The 22,355-nt window shown below is 48.7% G+C and overlaps 1 non-coding gene across 1 annotated transcript; it reads right to left on the reverse strand.

Annotated features, from left to right (window-relative positions):
- Nucleotides 1-12,156: 12,156 nt before the first annotated feature.
- TRNAI-GAU (transfer RNA isoleucine (anticodon GAU)) lies at nt 12,157-12,229 on the reverse strand. Its single transcript has one exon. It is a non-coding gene; the product is annotated as a tRNA-Ile (tRNA).
- Nucleotides 12,230-22,355: the final 10,126 nt, after the last annotated feature.

The following is a 22,355-nucleotide window of genomic DNA, read 5'->3' on the forward strand; positions in this document are numbered from 1 at the left end:
CCACAACACCACTTCCGGGTGGGTTCGAACCACCAGCCTCTCGGTTAACAGCCGAACGCGCTACCCATTGCGCCACGGAAGCCCAAAAATCAAATGGTCGTCAGGTATTGTGGAAAAACTTTGACTTTTTACGTCACATCTAAGACCTCACAACACCGCTCCCGGATGGGCTCGAACCACCAACCTTTCGGTTAACAGCCGAACGCGCTAACCATTGCGCCACGGAAGCCCAAGATTAAATGGTCGTCAGGTATTGTGGAAAAACTTTGACTTTTTACGTCACACCTGAGACCTCACAACACCGCTCCCGGATGGGCTCGAACCACAAACCTTTTGGTTAACATCCGAACGCGCTAACCGTGGAGCCAAGGAAGCTCAGAAATGAAATGGTCGTCAGGTATTGTGGAAAAACATCGACTTTTTACGTCACATCTGAGACCTTGCAACACGGCTCCCGGATGGACTCGAACCACAAACCTTTTGAATAGCAGCTGAACGCGCTAACCATTGCGCCACGGAAGCTCAAAAATTAAATGTTCGTCAGTTATTGTGGAAAAACTCTGAATTTTACGTTACATCTAAGACCTCAAAACACCGTTCCCGGATGGGCTCGAACCACCAACCTTTCGGTTAACAGCCGAACGCGCTAACCATTGCGCCACGGAAGCCCAAAAATTAAATGGTCGTCAGGTATTGTGGAAAAACTTTGGCATTTTACGTTACATCTGAGACCTCACAACACCGCTCCCAGGTGGGCTCGAACCACCAACCTATTGGTTAACAGCCGAACGCGCTAACCATTGCGCCACGGAAGTCCAAAAGTTAAATGGTCGTCAGGTATTGTGGAAAAACTTTGGCATTTTACATTACATTTGAGATCCCACATCACCGCTCCCAGGTGGGCTCGAACCACCAACCTATAGGTTAACAGCCGAACGCGCTAACCATTGAGCCACGGAAGCCCAGAAATTAAATATTTGTCACGTTATATGGAAAAGTTTTGACTTTTTACGCTACTTCTGAGACCCCACAACACCACTTCCGGGTGGGCTCGAACCACCAGCCTCTCGGTTAACAGCCGAACGCGCTACCCATTGCGCCACGGAAGCCCAAAAATCAAATGGTCGTCAGGTATTGTGGAAAAACTTTGACTTTTTACGTCACATCTAAGACCTCACAACACCGCTCCCGGATGGGCTCGAACCACCAACCTTTCGGTTAACAGCCGAACGCGCTAACCATTGCGCCACGGAAGCCCAAGATTAAATGGTCGTCAGGTATTGTGGAAAAACTTTGACTTTTTACGTCACACCTGAGACCTCACAACACCGCTCCCGGATGGGCTCGAACCACAAACCTTTTGGTTAACATCCGAACGCGCTAACCGTGGAGCCAAGGAAGCTCAGAAATGAAATGGTCGTCAGGTATTGTGGAAAAACATCGACTTTTTACGTCACATCTGAGACCTTGCAACACGGCTCCCGGATGGACTCGAACCACAAACCTTTTGAATAGCAGCTGAACGCGCTAACCATTGCGCCACGGAAGCTCAAAAATTAAATGTTCGTCAGTTATTGTGGAAAAACTCTGAATTTTACGTTACATCTAAGACCTCAAAACACCGTTCCCGGATGGGCTCGAACCACCAACCTTTCGGTTAACAGCCGAACGCGCTAACCATTGCGCCACGGAGGCCCAAAAATTAAATGGTCGTCACGTATTGTGGAAAAACTTTGGCATTTTACGTTACATCTGAGACCTCACAACACCGCTCCCAGGTGGGCTCGAACCACCAACCTATTGGTTAACAGCCGAACGCGCTAACCATTGCGCCACGGAAGTCCAAAAGTTAAATGGTCGTCAGGTATTGTGGAAAAACTTTGGCATTTTACATTACATTTGAGATCCCACATCACCGCTCCCAGGTGGGCTCGAACCACCAACCTATTGGTTAACAGCCGAACGCGCTAACCATTGAGCCACGGAAGCCCAGAAATTAAATAATTGTCACGTTATATGGAAAAGTTTTGACTTTTTACGCTACTTCTGAGACCCCACAACACCACTTCCGGGTGGGCTCGAACCACCAGCCTCTCGGTTAACAGCCGAACGCGCAAACCATTGCGCCACGGAAGCCCAAAAATCAAATGGTCGTCAGGTATTGTGGAAAAACTTTGACTTTTTACGTCACATCTAAGACCTCACAACACCGCTCCCGGATGGGCTCGAACCACAAACCTATTGGTTAACATCCGAACGCGCTAACCGTGGAGCCAAGGAAGCTCAGAAATGAAATGGTCGTCAGGTAGTGATCGTACGGCGTGAGATTTTTGTCGGGTCGGGTTCCGGGTCGGGTTGCGAAAAAAACCCGGAAAATCGGGTCGGGTCGGGTCGGGGTTTTCCTTTTTAATAATATAAATGTAATTAACATATTCTAAAAAATTATACATAGTAACTATGTACTATGTAATGTAAGGAATTTATTTTCTGTAATTTAGTTCCAAGTTATCACTGCTTTAGTGCTAATCTGCCATATCATTGCTTTAGTGAATCCAATAGTAGGCGAATCTGCCATATCATTGCTATCTGATAGAACGTCGTGGAAGGGATTGAGGTAACTAATTGTCCCAGAACAGGCGCAACTTCCATCTAAAAACTTTCCAAATTTTCCTTGTCCTATGTCTTTGGCAGTGGCTGAAAGCGGTTTCTGGTACTCGTGAAACTCTTCTACCACTTTTTCAATTTTGAAATCAATTGCTCGCAACTTAACACACAATTAATACATTGGAATTTGACGGACGACCATGAAATTGCCGACATATATTAGTTTTCTACTGGCTTTCGAAGCCTCGAGACAGAAAAAAATTAAATATTCAAGCTCGCCCTAATCAGATTTGAGTTCCTATCTACTGTAACACAAAGCGCGACCGTCAATAATAGCTTACCCTCGACTTCGGGCCCACCCCGATTTTTTTTAAACCCGACTTCAAAATTAACTGGCCGGGTCGGGTCGGGTCGGGTTGGAAAAAACCGGGGATCCCCGACTTCCCGGGTCGGGTTGGAAAAAACCGGGGATCCCCGACTTCCCGGGTCGGGTTCGGGTTCCCCGTACGATCACTATCGTCAGGTATTGTGGAAAAACATCGACTTTTTACGTCACATCTGAGACCTTGCAACACGGCTCCCGGATGGACTCGAACCACAAACCTTTTGAATAGCAGCTGAACGCGCTAACCATTGCGCCACGGAAGCTCAAAAATTAAATGTTCGTCAGTTATTGTGGAAAAACTCTTAATTTTACGTTACATCTAAGACCTCAAAACACCGTTCCCGGATGGGCTCGAACCACCAACCTTTCGGTTAACAGCCGAACGCGCTAACCATTGCGCCACGGAAGCCCAAAAATTAAATGGTCGTCAGGTATTGTGGAAAAACTTTGGCATTTTACGTTACATCTGAGACCTCACAACACCGCTCCCAGGTGGGCTCGAACCACCAACCTATTGGTTAACAGCCGAACGCGCTAACCATTGCGCCACGGAAGTCCAAAAGTTAAATGGTCGTCAGGTATTGTGGAAAAACTTTGGCATTTTACATTACATTTGAGATCCCACATCACCGCTCCCAGGTGGGCTCGAACCACCAACCTATAGGTTAACAGCCGAACGCGCTAACCATTGAGCCACGGAAGCCCAGAAATTAAATATTTGTCACGTTATATGGAAAAGTTTTGACTTTTTACGCTACTTCTGAGACCCCACAACACCACTTCCGGGTGGGCTCGAACCACCAGCCTCTCGGTTAACAGCCGAACGCGCTACCCATTGCGCCACGGAAGCCCAATAATCAAATGGTCGTCAGGTATTGTGGAAAAACTTTGACTTTTTACGTCACATCTAAGACCTCACAACACCGCTCCCGGATGGGCTCGAACCACCAACCTTTCGGTTAACAGCCGAACGCGCTAACCATTGCGCCACGGAAGCCCAAAAATTAAATGGTCGTCACGTATTGTGGAAAAACTTTGGCATTTTACGTTACATCTGAGACCTCACAACACCGCTCCCAGGTGGGCTCGAACCACCAACCTATTGGTTAACAGCCGAACGCGCTAACCATTGCGCCACGGAAGTCCAAAAGTTAAATGGTCGTCAGGTATTGTGGAAAAACTTTGGCATTTTACATTACATTTGAGATCCCACATCACCGCTCCCAGGTGGGCTCGAACCACCAACCTATTGGTTAACAGCCGAACGCGCTAACCATTGAGCCACGGAAGCCCAGAAATTAAATAATTGTCACGTTATATGGAAAAGTTTTGACTTTTTACGCTACTTCTGAGACCCCACAACACCACTTCCGGGTGGGCTCGAACCACCAGCCTCTCGGTTAACAGCCGAACGCGCAAACCATTGCGCCACGGAAGCCCAAAAATCAAATGGTCGTCAGGTATTGTGGAAAAACTTTGACTTTTTACGTCACATCTAAGACCTCACAACACCGCTCCCGGATGGGCTCGAACCACAAACCTATTGGTTAACATCCGAACGCGCTAACCGTGGAGCCAAGGAAGCTCAGAAATGAAATGGTCGTCAGGTAGTGATCGTACGGGGTGAGATTTTTGTCGGGTCGGGTTCCGGGTCGGGTTGCGAAAAAAACCCGGAAAATCGGGTCGGGTCGGGTCGGGGTTTTCCTTTTTAATAATATAAATGTAATTAACATATTCTAAAAAATTATACATAGTAACTATGTACTATGTAATGTAAGGAATTTATTTTCTGTAATTTAGTTCCAAGTTATCACTGCTTTAGTGCTAATCTGCCATATCATTGCTTTAGTGAATCCAATAGTAGGCGAATCTGCCATATCATTGCTATCTGATAGAACGTCGTGGAAGGGATTGAGGTAACTAATTGTCCCAGAACAGGCGCAACTTCCATCTAAAAACTTTCCAAATTTTCCTTGTCCTATGTCTTTGGCAGTGGCTGAAAGCGGTTTCTGGTACTCGTGAAACTCTTCTACCACTTTTTCAATTTTGAAATCAATTGCTCGCAACTTAACACACAATTAATACATTGGAATTTGACGGACGACCATGAAATTGCCGACATATATTAGTTTTCTACTGGCTTTCGAAGCCTCGAGACAGAAAAAAATTAAATATTCAAGCTCGCCCTAATCAGATTTGAGTTCCTATCTACTGTAACACAAAGCGCGACCGTCAATAATAGCTTACCCTCGACTTCGGGCCCACCCCGATTTTTTTTAAACCCGACTTCAAAATTAACTGGCCGGGTCGGGTCGGGTCGGGTTGGAAAAAACCGGGGATCCCCGACTTCCCGGGTCGGGTTGGAAAAAACCGGGGATCCCCGACTTCCCGGGTCGGGTTCGGGTTCCCCGTACGATCACTATCGTCAGGTATTGTGGAAAAACATCGACTTTTTACGTCACATCTGAGACCTTGCAACACGGCTCCCGGATGGACTCGAACCACAAACCTTTTGAATAGCAGCTGAACGCGCTAACCATTGCGCCACGGAAGCTCAAAAATTAAATGTTCGTCAGTTATTGTGGAAAAACTCTTAATTTTACGTTACATCTAAGACCTCAAAACACCGTTCCCGGATGGGCTCGAACCACCAACCTTTCGGTTAACAGCCGAACGCGCTAACCATTGCGCCACGGAAGCCCAAAAATTAAATGGTCGTCAGGTATTGTGGAAAAACTTTGGCATTTTACGTTACATCTGAGACCTCACAACACCGCTCCCAGGTGGGCTCGAACCACCAACCTATTGGTTAACAGCCGAACGCGCTAACCATTGCGCCACGGAAGTCCAAAAGTTAAATGGTCGTCAGGTATTGTGGAAAAACTTTGGCATTTTACATTACATTTGAGATCCCACATCACCGCTCCCAGGTGGGCTCGAACCACCAACCTATAGGTTAACAGCCGAACGCGCTAACCATTGAGCCACGGAAGCCCAGAAATTAAATATTTGTCACGTTATATGGAAAAGTTTTGACTTTTTACGCTACTTCTGAGACCCCACAACACCACTTCCGGGTGGGCTCGAACCACCAGCCTCTCGGTTAACAGCCGAACGCGCTACCCATTGCGCCACGGAAGCCCAATAATCAAATGGTCGTCAGGTATTGTGGAAAAACTTTGACTTTTTACGTCACATCTAAGACCTCACAACACCGCTCCCGGATGGGCTCGAACCACCAACCTTTCGGTTAACAGCCGAACGCGCTAACCATTGCGCCACGGAAGCCCAAAAATTAAATGGTCGTCACGTATTGTGGAAAAACTTTGGCATTTTACGTTACATCTGAGACCTCACAACACCGCTCCCAGGTGGGCTCGAACCACCAACCTATTGGTTAACAGCCGAACGCGCTAACCATTGCGCCACGGAAGTCCAAAAGTTAAATGGTCGTCAGGTATTGTGGAAAAACTTTGGCATTTTACATTACATTTGAGATCCCACATCACCGCTCCCAGGTGGGCTCGAACCACCAACCTATTGGTTAACAGCCGAACGCGCTAACCATTGAGCCACGGAAGCCCAGAAATTAAATAATTGTCACGTTATATGGAAAAGTTTTGACTTTTTACGCTACTTCTGAGACCCCACAACACCACTTCCGGGTGGGCTCGAACCACCAGCCTCTCGGTTAACAGCCGAACGCGCAAACCATTGCGCCACGGAAGCCCAAAAATCAAATGGTCGTCAGGTATTGTGGAAAAACTTTGACTTTTTACGTCACATCTAAGACCTCACAACACCGCTCCCGGATGGGCTCGAACCACAAACCTATTGGTTAACATCCGAACGCGCTAACCGTGGAGCCAAGGAAGCTCAGAAATGAAATGGTCGTCAGGTAGTGATCGTACGGGGTGAGATTTTTGTCGGGTCGGGTTCCGGGTCGGGTTGCGAAAAAAACCCGGAAAATCGGGTCGGGTCGGGTCGGGGTTTTCCTTTTTAATAATATAAATGTAATTAACATATTCTAAAAAATTATACATAGTAACTATGTACTATGTAATGTAAGGAATTTATTTTCTGTAATTTAGTTCCAAGTTATCACTGCTTTAGTGCTAATCTGCCATATCATTGCTTTAGTGAATCCAATAGTAGGCGAATCTGCCATATCATTGCTATCTGATAGAACGTCGTGGAAGGGATTGAGGTAACTAATTGTCCCAGAACAGGCGCAACTTCCATCTAAAAACTTTCCAAATTTTCCTTGTCCTATGTCTTTGGCAGTGGCTGAAAGCGGTTTCTGGTACTCGTGAAACTCTTCTACCACTTTTTCAATTTTGAAATCAATTGCTCGCAACTTAACACACAATTAATACATTGGAATTTGACGGACGACCATGAAATTGCCGACATATATTAGTTTTCTACTGGCTTTCGAAGCCTCGAGACAGAAAAAAATTAAATATTCAAGCTCGCCCTAATCAGATTTGAGTTCCTATCTACTGTAACACAAAGCGCGACCGTCAATAATAGCTTACCCTCGACTTCGGGCCCACCCCGATTTTTTTAAACCCGACTTCAAAATTAACTGGCCGGGTCGGGTCGGGTCGGGTTGGAAAAAACCGGGGATCCCCGACTTCCCGGGTCGGGTTGGAAAAAACCGGGGATCCCCGACTTCCCGGGTCGGGTTCGGGTTCCCCGTACGATCACTATCGTCAGGTATTGTGGAAAAACATCGACTTTTTACGTCACATCTGAGACCTTGCAACACGGCTCCCGGATGGACTCGAACCACAAACCTTTTGAATAGCAGCTGAACGCGCTAACCATTGCGCCACGGAAGCTCAAAAATTAAATGTTCGTCAGTTATTGTGGAAAAACTCTGAATTTTACGTTACATCTAAGACCTCAAAACACCGTTCCCGGATGGGCTCGAACCACCAACCTTTCGGTTAACAGCCGAACGCGCTAACCATTGCGCCACGGAAGCCCAAAAATTAAATGGTCGTCAGGTATTGTGGAAAAACTTTGGCATTTTACGTTACATCTGAGACCTCACAACACCGCTCCCAGGTGGGCTCGAACCACCAACCTATTGGTTAACAGCCGAACGCGCTAACCATTGCGCCACGGAAGTCCAAAAGTTAAATGGTCGTCAGGTATTGTGGAAAAACTTTGGCATTTTACATTACATTTGAGATCCCACATCACCGCTCCCAGGTGGGCTCGAACCACCAACCTATAGGTTAACAGCCGAACGCGCTAACCATTGAGCCACGGAAGCCCAGAAATTAAATATTTGTCACGTTATATGGAAAAGTTTTGACTTTTTACGCTACTTCTGAGACCCCACAACACCACTTCCGGGTGGGCTCGAACCACCAGCCTCTCGGTTAACAGCCGAACGCGCTACCCATTGCGCCACGGAAGCCCAATAATCAAATGGTCGTCAGGTATTGTGGAAAAACTTTGACTTTTTACGTCACATCTAAGACCTCACAACACCGCTCCCGGATGGGCTCGAACCACCAACCTTTCGGTTAACAGCCGAACGCGCTAACCATTGCGCCACGGAAGCCCAAGATTAAATGGTCGTCAGGTATTGTGGAAAAACTTTGACTTTTTACGTCACACCTGAGACCTCACAACACCGCTCCCGGATGGGCTCGAACCACAAACCTTTTGGTTAACATCCGAACGCGCTAACCGTGGAGCCAAGGAAGCTCAGAAATGAAATGGTCGTCAGGTATTGAGGAAAAACATCGACTTTTTACGTCACATCTGAGACCTTGCAACACGGCTCCCGGATGGACTCGAACCACAAACCTTTTGAATAGCAGCTGAACGCGCTAACCATTGCGCCACGGAAGCTCAAAAATTAAATGTTCGTCAGTTATTGTGGAAAAACTCTGAATTTTACGTTACATCTAAGACCTCAAAACACCGTTCCCGGATGGGCTCGAACCACCAACCTTTCGGTTAACAGCCGAACGCGCTAACCATTGCGCCACGGAAGCCCAAAAATTAAATGGTCGTCACGTATTGTGGAAAAACTTTGGCATTTTACGTTACATCTGAGACCTCACAACACCGCTCCCAGGTGGGCTCGAACCACCAACCTATTGGTTAACAGCCGAACGCGCTAACCATTGCGCCACGGAAGTCCAAAAGTTAAATGGTCGTCAGGTATTGTGGAAAAACTTTGGCATTTTACATTACATTTGAGATCCCACATCACCGCTCCCAGGTGGGCTCGAACCACCAACCTATTGGTTAACAGCCGAACGCGCTAACCATTGAGCCACGGAAGCCCAGAAATTAAATATTTGTCACGTTATATGGAAAAGTTTTGACTTTTTACGCTACTTCTGAGACCCCACAACACCACTTCCGGGTGGGCTCGAACCACCAGCCTCTCGGTTAACAGCCGAACGCGCTACCCATTGCGCCACGGAAGCCCAAAAATCAAATGGTCGTCAGGTATTGTGGAAAAACTTTGACTTTTTACGTCACATCTAAGACCTCACAACACCGCTCCCGGATGGGCTCGAACCACCAACCTTTCGGTTAACAGCCGAACGCGCTAACCATTGCGCCACGGAAGCCCAAGATTAAATGGTCGTCAGGTATTGTGGAAAAACTTTGACTTTTTACGTCACACCTGAGACCTCACAACACCGCTCCCGGATGGGCTCGAACCACAAACCTTTTGGTTAACATCCGAACGCGCTAACCGTGGAGCCAAGGAAGCTCAGAAATGAAATGGTCGTCAGGTATTGTGGAAAAACATCGACTTTTTACGTCACATCTGAGACCTTGCAACACGGCTCCCGGATGGACTCGAACCACAAACCTTTTGAATAGCAGCTGAACGCGCTAACCATTGCGCCACGGAAGCTCAAAAATTAAATGTTCGTCAGTTATTGTGGAAAAACTCTGAATTTTACGTTACATCTAAGACCTCAAAACACCGTTCCCGGATGGGCTCGAACCACCAACCTTTCGGTTAACAGCCGAACGCGCTAACCATTGCGCCACGGAAGCCCAAAAATTAAATGGTCGTCACGTATTGTGGAAAAACTTTGGCATTTTACGTTACATCTGAGACCTCACAACACCGCTCCCAGGTGGGCTCGAACCACCAACCTATTGGTTAACAGCCGAACGCGCTAACCATTGCGCCACGGAAGTCCAAAAGTTAAATGGTCGTCAGGTATTGTGGAAAAACTCTGGCATTTTACATTACATTTGAGATCCCACATCACCGCTCCCAGGTGGGCTCGAACCACCAACCTATTGGTTAACAGCCGAACGCGCTAACCATTGAGCCACGGAAGCCCAGAAATTAAATAATTGTCACGTTATATGGAAAAGTTTTGACTTTTTACGCTACTTCTGAGACCCCACAACACCACTTCCGGGTGGGCTCGAACCACCAGCCTCTCGGTTAACAGCCGAACGCGCAAACCATTGCGCCACGGAAGCCCAAAAATCAAATGGTCGTCAGGTATTGTGGAAAAACTTTGACTTTTTACGTCACATCTAAGACCTCACAATACCGCTCCCGGATGGGCTCGAACCACAAACCTTTTGGTTAACAGCCGACGGCGCTAACCGAAAATTAAAAGCCCAAAAACTAAATGGTCGTCAGGTATTGTGGAAAAACTTTGACTTTTTACGTCACATCTCAGACCTCACAACACCGATCCCGGATGGGCTCGAACCACCAACCTTTCGGTTAACAGCTGAACGCGCTAACCATTGCGCCACGGAAGCCCAAAAATTAAATATTCGTCAGGTATTGTGGAAAAGTTTTGGCTTTTTACGTTACATTTGAGATCCCAAAACACCGCTCCCGGGTGGGCTCGAAACACAAACCTATTCGTTAACAGCCGAACGCGCTAACCATTGCGCCACGGAAGCCCAAGATTAAATGGTCGTCAGGTATTGTGGAAAAACATCGACTTTTTACGTCACATCTGAGACCTTGCAACACGGCTCCCGGATGGACTCGAACCACAAACCTTTTGAATAGCAGCTGAACGCGCTAACCATTGCGCCACGGAAGCTCAAAAATTAAATGTTCGTCAGTTATTGTGGAAAAACTCTGAATTTTACGTTACATCTAAGACCTCAAAACACCGTTCCCGGATGGGCTCGAACCACCAACCTTTCGGTTAACAGCCGAACGCGCTAACCATTGCGCCACGGAAGCCCAAAAATTAAATGGTCGTCACGTATTGTGGAAAAACTTTGGCATTTTACGTTACATCTGAGACCTCACAACACCGCTCCCAGGTGGGCTCGAACCACCAACCTATTGGTTAACAGCCGAACGCGCTAACCATTGCGCCACGGAAGTCCAAAAGTTAAATGGTCGTCAGGTATTGTGGAAAAACTCTGGCATTTTACATTACATTTGAGATCCCACATCACCGCTCCCAGGTGGGCTCGAACCACCAACCTATTGGTTAACAGCCGAACGCGCTAACCATTGAGCCACGGAAGCCCAGAAATTAAATAATTGTCACGTTATATGGAAAAGTTTTGACTTTTTACGCTACTTCTGAGACCCCACAACACCACTTCCGGGTGGGCTCGAACCACCAGCCTCTCGGTTAACAGCCGAACGCGCAAACCATTGCGGCACGGAAGCCCAAAAATCAAATGGTCGTCAGGTATTGTGGAAAAACTTTGACTTTTTACGTCACATCTAAGACCTCACAACACCGCTCCCGGATGGGCTCGAACCACAAACCTTTTGGTTAACAGCCGACGGCGCTAACCGAAAATTAAAAGCCCAAAAACTAAATGGTCGTCAGGTATTGTGGAAAAACTTTGACTTTTTACGTCACATCTCAGACCTCACAACACCGATCCCGGATGGGCTCGAACCACCAACCTTTCGGTTAACAGCTGAACGCGCTAACCATTGCGCCACGGAAGCCCAAAAATTAAATATTCGTCAGGTATTGTGGAAAAGTTTTGGCTTTTTACGTTACATTTGAGATCCCAAAACACCGCTCCCGGGTGGGCTCGAAACACAAACCTATTCGTTAACAGCCGAACGCGCTAACCATTGCGCCACGGAAGCCCAAGATTAAATGGTCGTCAGGTATTGTGGAAAAACTTACGATTTTTACGTTACATGTGAGATCTCACAACACAGCTCCCGGGTGGGCTCGAACCACCAACCTTTCGGTTATCAGCCGAACGCGCAAACCATTGCGCCACGGAAGCCCAAAAATTAAATGTTCGTCAGGTATTGTGGAAAAACTTTTTACATTTTACGTCACATCTGAGACCTCACAACACCGCTCCCGGATGGGCTCGAACCACCAACCTTTCAGTTAACAGCCGAACGCGTTAACCATTGCGCCACGGAAGCCCAAAAATTAAATGGTCGTCAGGTATTGTGGAAAAACTTTGGCATTTTACATTACATTTGAGATCCCACAACACCGCTCCCGAGTTGGCTCGAACCACCAACCTTTCGGCTAACAGCCGAACGCGCTAACCATTGCGCCACGGAAGCCCAAGATTAAATGGTCGTCAGGTATTGTGGAAAAACTTTGACTTTTTACGTCACATCTGAGACCTCACAACACCGCTCCCGGATGGGCTCGAACCACCAACCTTTCAGTTAACAGCCGAACGCGCTAACCATTGCGCCACGGAAGCCCAAAAATTGAATGTTCGTCAGGTATTGTTGAAAAACTACGGCTTTTTACGTTACATTTGAGATCCCACAACACCGCTCCCGGGTGGGCTCGAAACACAAACCTATTGGTTAACAGCCGAACGCGCTAACCATTGAGCCACGGAAGCTCAGAAATTAAATGGTTGTCACGTTATGTGGAAAAGTTTTGACTTTTTACGCTACTTCTGAGACCCCACAACACCACTTCCGGGTGCGCTCGAACCACCAGCCTCTCGGTTAACAGCCGAACGCGCTAACCATTGCGCCACGGAAGCCCAAAAATCAAATGGTCGTCAGGTATTGTGGAAAAACTTTGACTTTTTACGTCACATCTGAGACCTCACAACACCGCTCCCGGATGGGCTCGAACCACAAACCTTTTCGTTAACATCCGAACGCGCTAACCATGGAGCCAAGGAAGCTCAGAAATGAAATGGTCGTCAGGTATTGTGGAAAAACATCGACTTTTTACGTCACATCTGAGACCTTGCAACACCGCTCCCGGATGGGCTCGAACCACAAACCTTTTGAATAACAGCTGAAAGCGCTAACCATTGCGCCACGGAAGCCCAAAAATTAAATGTTCGTCAGTTATTTTTAAAAAACTCTGAATTTTACGTTACATAAAAGTAAAAGACCTCAAAACACCGCTCCCGGATGGGCTCGAACCACCAACCTTTCGGTTAACAGCCGACGGCGCTAACCGAAAATTAAAAGCCCAAAAATTAAATGGTCGTCAGGTATTGTGGAAAAACTTTGGCATTTTACATTATATTTGAGATCCCACATCTCCGCTCCCAGGTGGGCTCGAAACACAAACCTATTGGTTAACAGCCGAACGTGCTAACCATTGAGCCACGGAAGCTCAGAAATTAAATGGTTGTCACGTTATATGGAAAAGTTTTGACTTTTTACGCTACTTCTGAGACCCCACAACACCACTTCCGGGTGGGCTCGAACCACCAGCCTCTCGGTTAACAGCCGAACGCGCTAACCATGGAGCCAAGGAAGCTCAGAAATGAAATGGTCGTCAGGTATTGTGGAAAAACATCGACTTTTTACGTCACATCTGAGACCTTGCAACACCGCTCCCGGATGGGCTCGAACCACAAACCTTTTGAATAACAGCTGAACGCGCTAACCATTGCGCCACGGAAGCCCAAAAATTAAATGTTCGTCAGTTATTTTTAAAAAACTCTGAATTTTACGTTACATCTAAGACCTCAAAACACCGCTCCCGGATGGGCTCGAACCACCAACCTTTCGGTTAACAGCCGACGGCGCTAACCATTGCGCAACGGAAGCCCAAAGATTAAATGTTCGTCAGGTATTGTGGAAAAACTTTGGATTTTTACGTTACATTTGAGATCTCACAACACCGCTCCCGGGTGGGCTCGATCCACCAACGTTTTGGTTAACAGCCGAACGCGCTAACCGAAAATTAAAAGCCCAAAAATTAAATGGTCGTCAGGTATTGTGGAAAAACTTTGACTTTTTACGTCACATCTGAGACCTCACAACACCGCTCCCGGATAGGCTCGAACCACCAACCTTTCGGTTAACACCTGAACGCGCTAACCATTGCGCCACGGAAGCCCAAAAATCAAATGGTCGTCAGGTATTGTGGAAAAACTTTGGCTTTTTACGTTACATTTGAGACTTCACAACACCGCTCCCGGGGGGGCTCGAACCACCAACCTTTCGGTTAACAGCCGAACGCGCTAACCATGGAGCCAAGGAAGCTCAGAAATGAAATGGTCGTCAGGTATTGTGGAAAAACATCGACTTTTTACGTCACATCTGAGACCTTGCAACACCGCTCCCGGATGGGCTCGAACCACAAACCTTTTGAATAACAGCTGAACGCGCTAACCATTGCGCCACGGAAGCCCAAAAATTAAATGTTCGTCAGTTATTTTTAAAAAACTCTGAATTTTACGTTACATCTAAGACCTCAAACCACCGCTCCCGGATGGGCTCGAACCACCAACCTTTCGGTTAACAGCCGACGGCGCTAACCATTGCGCAACGGAAGCCCAAAGATTAAATGTTCGTCAGGTATTGTGGAAAAACTTTGGATTTTTACGTTACATTTGAGATCTCACAACACCGCTCCCGGGTGGGCTCGATCCACCAACGTTTTGGTTAACAGCCGAACGCGCTAACCGAAAATTAAAAGCCCAAAAATTAAATGGTCGTCAGGTATTGTGGAAAAACTTTGACTTTTTACGTCACATCTGAGACCTCACAACACCGCTCCCGGATAGGCTCGAACCACCAACCTTTCGGTTAACACCTGAACGCGCTAACCATTGCGCCACGGAAGCTCAAAAATTTAATGTTCGTCAGTTATTGTGGAAAAACTCTGAATTTTACGTTACATCTAAGACCTCAAAACACCGCTCCCGGATGGGCTCGAACAACCAACCTTTCGGTTAACAGCCGACGGCGCTAACCATTGCGCAACGGAAGCCCAAAGATTAAATGTTCGTCAGGTATTGTGGAAAAACTCTGAATTTTACGTTACATCTAAGACCTCACAACACCGCTCCCGGATGGGCTCGAACCACCAACCTTCCGGTTAACAGCTGAACGCGCTAACCATTGCGCCACGGAACCCCAAAAATTAAATGTTCATCAGGTATTGTGGAAAAACTTCGGCTTTTTACGTTACATTTGAGATCCCACAACACCGCTCCCGGGTGGGCTCGAAACACAAACCTATTGGTTTACAGCCAAACGCGCTAACCATTGAGCCACGGAAGCTCAGAAATTAAATGGTTGTCACGTTATGTGGAAAAGTTTTGACTTTTTACGTCACATCTGAGACCTTTCAACACCGCTCCCGGATGGGCTCGAACCACCAACCTTTCGGTTAACAGCCGACGGCGCTAAGCATTGCGCCACGGAAGCCCAAAAGTTTAATGGTCGTCAGGTATTGTGGAAAAACTTTGGCATTTTACATTACATTTGAGATCCCACATCACCGCTCCCAGGTGGGCTCGAACCACCAACCTATTGGTTAACAGCCGAACGCGCTAACCATTGAGCCACGGAAGCTCAGAAATTAAATGGTTGTCACGTTATATGGAAAAGTTTTGACTTTTTACGCTACTTCTGAGACCCCACAACACCACTTCCGGGTGGGCTCGAACCACCAGCCTCTCGGTTAACAGCCGAACGCGCTAACCATTGCGCCACGGAAGCCCAAAAATCAAATGGTCGTCAGGTATTGTGGAAAAACTTTGGCTTTTTACGTTACATTTGAGACTTCACAACACCGCTCCCGGGGGGCTCGAACCACCAACCTTTCGGTTAACAGCCGAACGCGCTAACCATGGAGCCAAGGAAGCTCAGAAATGAAATGGTCGTCAGGTATTGTGGAAAAACATCGACTTTTTACGTCACATCTGAGACCTTGCAACACCGCTCCCGGATGGGCTCGAACCACAAACCTTTTGAATAACAGCTGAACGCGCTAACCATTGCGCCACGGAAGCCCAAAAATTAAATGTTCGTCAGTTATTTTTAAAAAACTCTGAATTTTACGTTACATCTAAGACCTCAAAACACCGCTCCCGGATGGGCTCGAACCACCAACCTTTCGGTTAACAGCCGACGGCGCTAACCATTGCGCAACGGAAGCCCAAAGATTAAATGTTCGTCAGGTATTGTGGAAAAACTTTGGATTTTTACGTTACATTTGAGATCTCACAACACCGCTCCCGGGTGGGCTCGATCCACCAATGTTTTGGTTAACAGCCGAACGCGCTTACCGAAAATTAAAAGCCCAAAAATTAAATGGTCGTCAGGTATTGTGGAAAAACTTTGACTTTTTACGTCACATCTGAGACCTCACAACACCGCTCCCGGATAGGCTCGAACCACCAACCTTTCGGTTAACAGCTGAACGCGCTAACCATTGCGCCACGGGGGCTCTCGAAGTTGGGGACGCAAGCTAGATGGGGTGTTCTCTTTCCCCCTCTTGCTTTGGCTTCCCGCTCGCGTTCTTAACTTCACACACGCTAGCTTGGGTCCTCATCAATGCGATGTATCACACCTCCTCGGTGGTGAGAGCTGGTAACCACTGCGATGTGTGGGCTGAGCGGATACGCGTCCTTCCCAAGCCAAGGTGTTGAGGCATCGTGCCGAGGGCTGCATGGTACCGGGGAAGTAAAACTGCGGTATCGCTAACGGTCCCCTCGGGGCACCAGGCGACACCCCGTTGTATCTAGCCTTCCACCCGGGTGGGGGACTACCGGGTGGTGACCGTTTACTTGCCCCCTTACTCGTGGGATTCTTATGGAAACCTCAAACAAAAACAACTCCAAAACTACTAAACCTACGGTGCAGGGATCTGCTCAGGGCAGAACCCACACTGATACCACTACGCTAGGGCCTGTATCCAGCGACACTCGTGCCGATTTATCGGTGCGTGTGACTGGTCAGGCTTCGAAACGCACCGTGCAACGTCGCCGTAAACGACAGATTGCTCGGGAAAAGGCCAAATCTGGGTCTGGAACGGTCTCCACCCCCGCTGGGGGTGCGGCGACACGTGACACCCATTTGAAGAGGCCTAGAACGGAGGATTAGACTCCCTCGCCCAGTACCTCGCAGGCGGCGGCTAAAAAGGCTAAGTCCAATAGTGCCGTTGCCAGCGCCGAGAAGATGGCCATTATTAAAAAAGGCTATCCGAAGGCGGCCATCACGGAGGAGGACGTGGGCCCTATTCAGAAGGCGATTCTAGGGGCGCTGGATGGGATACCTTCGGGGAGCCGTCTACCGCGCCTTGCGAATTTTAGCCTGACGGCTGGGGCCCTGGTATACTCCTGTGAGGATACGTTCACTGGTCAATGGTTGAAGGAAAACATAGCCGACTCGGTGGTGGGGGATGCGGTGCTCTCAGTAATGAGGGCTAGCGAACTCCCTAAGCCGTTTAAGGTAATGTTCCGCACCAGAGACCAGATCACTAAAGAGCCGGCGGTGCTGTTCCGGCGCCTAAAGGCCCTTAACGATGGCTTTGCTACCGAATACTGGAAGTGCATTCGGACATACGTGGACAGGGCAGTGCGATACTGGGTACTGTCCATTGATGGCTCCTCGCTGGACGCCATTAAGAATGCTGGCTTCGTGGGCTACACTGGAGTGGACAAGGGTTCCTTCAAACTCCTTCAGAACACGGAAGCCACTAAAACCACTGTAGCCGAGTCTGCGGCAGGGGGTGGGAATAGCGAGATGGGGGATCTCGCTGTGGAGCTCTCTGGCGTCGCTCTAGGCACAGAGGGGGAGGGGGGGCTCATTCGGAAGTTTGTTCTTCCATGGATGAGTCCACCCTACTGGGAGAATCGGATGGGACCCTTCGGGGTTCAGCCGATGAGCGTTCTAGTGGTCCTGGTGAGGGGGAGGATCTTGGGACTGGGAGCTTGCCTGTCAGGGGGGGAGGTGCCACTGGCCCTCTCGGGACTGATGAGGTGTAGCTAGGTCCCTTCTGAACCCCCTCTCTTAAGGACCATGGGGACGCTACGTGCGATTCAAATCAATCTGCACCATAGTAAGGCGGCCTCTGCGGTACTCTGCAGGAGGTTTGCTATAGAGGGTCTTGATCTGGCCCTCATACAAGAACCGTGGATATGCCATGGCAAAATCCTCGGTCTTGACGCGGCAGGGTCACTATTTTATGACCATACTGCTGCTAGACCTAGGGCGTGTATTCTGGTTCGGAGGGATCTTTGCTGTATCTCTCTACCGCTGTACACGTCCCAGGACACGGCGGCCGTGAAGCTAGTCCTGGCCACTGGGAATGCCAAGTTGACTATCACGGCCGCCTCTGCTTACTTTGCCCACGACGCGGACTCTCTCCCGACAATTGAGGTGATCAATTTGGTCGATCAATGTGAAAGGAGAGGGGACAAACTAATCATTGGCTGCGACGCCAACGCTCATCACATCACGTGGGGCAGTTCTGACTGCAACAGGAGAGGTGATGATTTACTAGAATATTTAGTTGGTTGTAAACTCCATATTCTTAATCAAAACAATGAACCCACTTTTGTTACTTCTAATAGAAGGGAGGTCATTGACCTCACGCTAGCCACGGAAAACCTCGCGTCTTCCGTGTCTAACTGGCATGTGTCTACTGAGCCGTCTCTGTCGGATCATAGGCACATCTGCTTTACTGTCGCGACTACCTCTGTCCCGGCGGGGACGGAGGTACGCAATCCAAAACGGACCAATTGGACCGGCTATAAGGAAGACCTTATCCTACGCTACGGAGATGGTCACACCCCTAAACTCACTTCACCTTACGAACTTGATAGGGCTGCTGGTGACTTAGAGAGCTCTATCATTGAGTCGTTTCACCGGAACTGCCCACTCAAGACCGTTAACCGCTCGAGGCTTGTCCCTTGGTGGAATGCGGATCTCAGCCGGCTTCGGAAATACACGCGCAGGCTCTTCAACAAAGCCAAGCGCACGGGAGACTGGACTGGATACAGGCAGTCCCTTAATACCTACAACAGGGCCATTAGAGCTGCTAAGAAGGACTCTTGGCGGACCTTCTGTGAGCAAGTCTCCAATGTCCCTGCCACGGCTAGGGTCATGAAGATCCTAGCGCACGACAACACACATCGTCTTGACACTATTAAGTTGCAGGAGGGTGTGTACACTAAGTCTGGGGCTGAGACTCTCAAGCATATGCTGGAGGTCCACTTCCCTGACTCCACTCCAATCAATCCAACAAACCCTGACTCTCTATACCCTGTTCTGCACAGGGCGAAGAGAGAGGACTGGCTTGTAGCCAGGCAGGTTGTTACGATTCCCAAGCTTCGTTGGGCTGTCAACTGTTTTGAGCCCTACAAGTCTCCGGGACCCGATGGGGTCTTCCCTCGGCTTTTGCAGGAGGGCTTAGACCACATCGCCTCTCCGTTATTCAAAATCTATAGACTTTGCATTGCTCTCGGTCACATACCTTGTGATTGGAAGCGATCTAGGGTCATCTTTATTCCCAAGCCCGGGAAGGTTTCCTACCTCGAGGCGAAGGCATTTAGGCCCATATGCCTGACCTCCTTCTTCCTCAAAATCCTGGAGAAGCTGGTGGACAGGTACATTAGAGACGAGGTACTTTCGGTAACTCCTCTCTCTTCTTCACAATTTGCTTACCAAAAAGGTAAATCAACTGAGACGGCCCTTCACGGCCTCACGAATTGCCTGGACAGGGCATTCGAGTTTCAGGAAATTTCACTGGCCGTCTTCCTCGATATTGAGGGGGCCTTTGACAAGGTCTCTAGCTCGGTTATTACTGAAGCTGTTAAGAGATTTGGCATCAGTGACACTCTTGGCCGTTGGATCGAGTCCATGCTTACCGACCGCGAGGTGTCGGCGTCCCTCCTTGGGGACTCTCTAGGGGTGACTACCAGCCGGGGCTGCCCTCAGGGTGGAGTGCTCTCCCCCCTGTTGTGGTGCCTGGTGGTGGACGAACTCTTGGAGAGACTCGGGGGTGCTGGGGGCTGTAGCTGCTTCGGGTATGCGGACGATGTAGCAATAGTCTTTACCGGGAAGTTCCCGGATACTGTCACCACACTTATGAGATCTGCTCTCTCTAGCGTGGAGCAATGGTGTCAGGCGGTTAACCTTTCCGTTAATCCTGATAAAACTGTCCTTGTTCCGTTTACGAGGAAGAATACTAAGGATCTGTTCAATGATATCTCCTTCTTTGGCCAGGTCCTGACAAAGTCCTCCGAGGTAAAATACCTGGGGGTGACCTTTGACTGCAGACTCACATGGAAGCCGCATCTTGATCGGTGTATCAAGAAGGCCAAGATGCTTTTCTGGAGGACCAGGAGCTCAGTCGGCCAGACTTGGGGCCTCAACCCCAAGGCTGTACACTGGCTCTATACTGGGATCATCAGACCCATACTATCTTACGGGGCACTTGTCTGGTGGACAAGGGTCCGGCTGAAGACGGTGCAGGCTGCCCTGCGCAAGCTTCAAAGGCTTGCCTGCATTGGTGTTACAGGGGCCATGAGATCGACCCCAACTGCTTCCCTGGAGGTGCTTCTTGACATGCTACCTCTTCATCTTTTCATTGAGGAGGAGGCTGTCATGGGGGCCTACAGGCTCCACATTAATGGCTGTTGGGTTCCAAGACTTTGGGATTACAGCCATACGAAGCTCTTTCGGGAGTACGCTGCACTTGAGCCGTCGTTAACGATGTGCTCTAACAAAACCGTTACCAGTTTTGATTTCACTAAGCCATTCAGCATCCACTTTCCCAGTCGGGCCGAGTGGACTAACCTGCTGCCTCTTGGCACTGGGGGTGAAACTATTTGGTTCACCGATGGTTCCAAGACTGATTCCGGCGCTGGCGCCGGCTATTACTGCCAAACTACAAGGGTCGGTTTTTCTGCTTGCCTGGGCACCTTTGCTAGTGTGTTCCAAGCGGAAATTGCCGCGATCTGTTATTGCGCAGACTACTGCATTAACAAAGGGTATAACGGACGGACTGTGAGGATCTATTCTGACAGTCAGGCCGCCCTGAATGCGCTGGACCAGTGTCAGATTACCTCTCAACTGGTGCGTAGCTGCCTTGATCTGCTAGCGCAACTGGCGTCCTGCAACAGGGTTCTGTTGTACTGGGTGCCAGGGCATAGCGGTTATTATGGCAATGAGCAAGCCGATAGATTTGCGAAAAGGGGCGCGGAGGCCAAGCTCTTGGGGCCGGAGCCGGCCGTCCCCATCCCCTACGGGCATGTCAAACGGAGCCTGCATGACAGGATGACTGTCATACAAAACCAGCTCTGGCATGACATGGATGGCCAGAGACAGACAAAACAGTTTGTCAATGGTCCCTGCAGGTCTCGTGCTAGAGACCTAATTTCGCTCAGCAGATGGGATATTAGGCTGGCCACCGGTCTTCTGACCGGACACTGTCGGCTAAATAGGCACCTCCATCTGATGGGTCTTGCTGACGACCCCCTCTGCAGGTCGTGCCAGGAGAAGGAAGAAACATCCGCTCACGTACTTTGCGAGTGCGACTTCTTCGCCTCGCTTAGACTAGAACATTTTGATTCACACACTGTGGAGCCCTCGCGGGTCTCCTCTTTTACGGTGGAGCGAATTCTTCGCTACGCTGCGGCTACGGGCCTATTCAAGGCCTGATTTTGAGGTTGCACAATATGCCTTTGGCATCGGTGCTAGGGCGTGAGCCCCGCCTCATCAACAATAATAATAATAATAATTGCGCCACGGAAGCTCAAAAATTTAATGTTCGTCAGTTATTGTGGAAAAACTCTGAATTTTACGTTACATCTAAGACCTCAAAACACCGCTCCCGGATGGGCTCGAACAACCAACCTTTCGGTTAACAGCCGACGGCGCTAACCATTGCGCAACGGAAGCCCAAAGATTAAATGTTCGTCAGGTATTGTGGAAAAACTCTGAATTTTACGTTACATCTAAGACCTCACAACACCGCTCCCGGATGGGCTCGAACCACCAACCTTCCGGTTAACAGCTGAACGCGCTAACCATTGCGCCACGGAACCCCAAAAATTAAATGTTCATCAGGTATTGTGGAAAAACTTCGGCTTTTTACGTTGCATTTGAGATCCCACAACACCGCTCCCGGGTGGGCTCGAAACACAAACCTATTGGTTTACAGCCAAACGC

Source organism: Phalangium opilio, unplaced genomic scaffold (genome assembly GCF_054372755.1).
Source record: "Phalangium opilio isolate 3A_F unplaced genomic scaffold, DU_Popi_V2 ptg000019l_1, whole genome shotgun sequence".
In the NCBI taxonomy this organism is placed as follows: Eukaryota; Metazoa; Arthropoda; class Arachnida; order Opiliones; family Phalangiidae; genus Phalangium; species Phalangium opilio.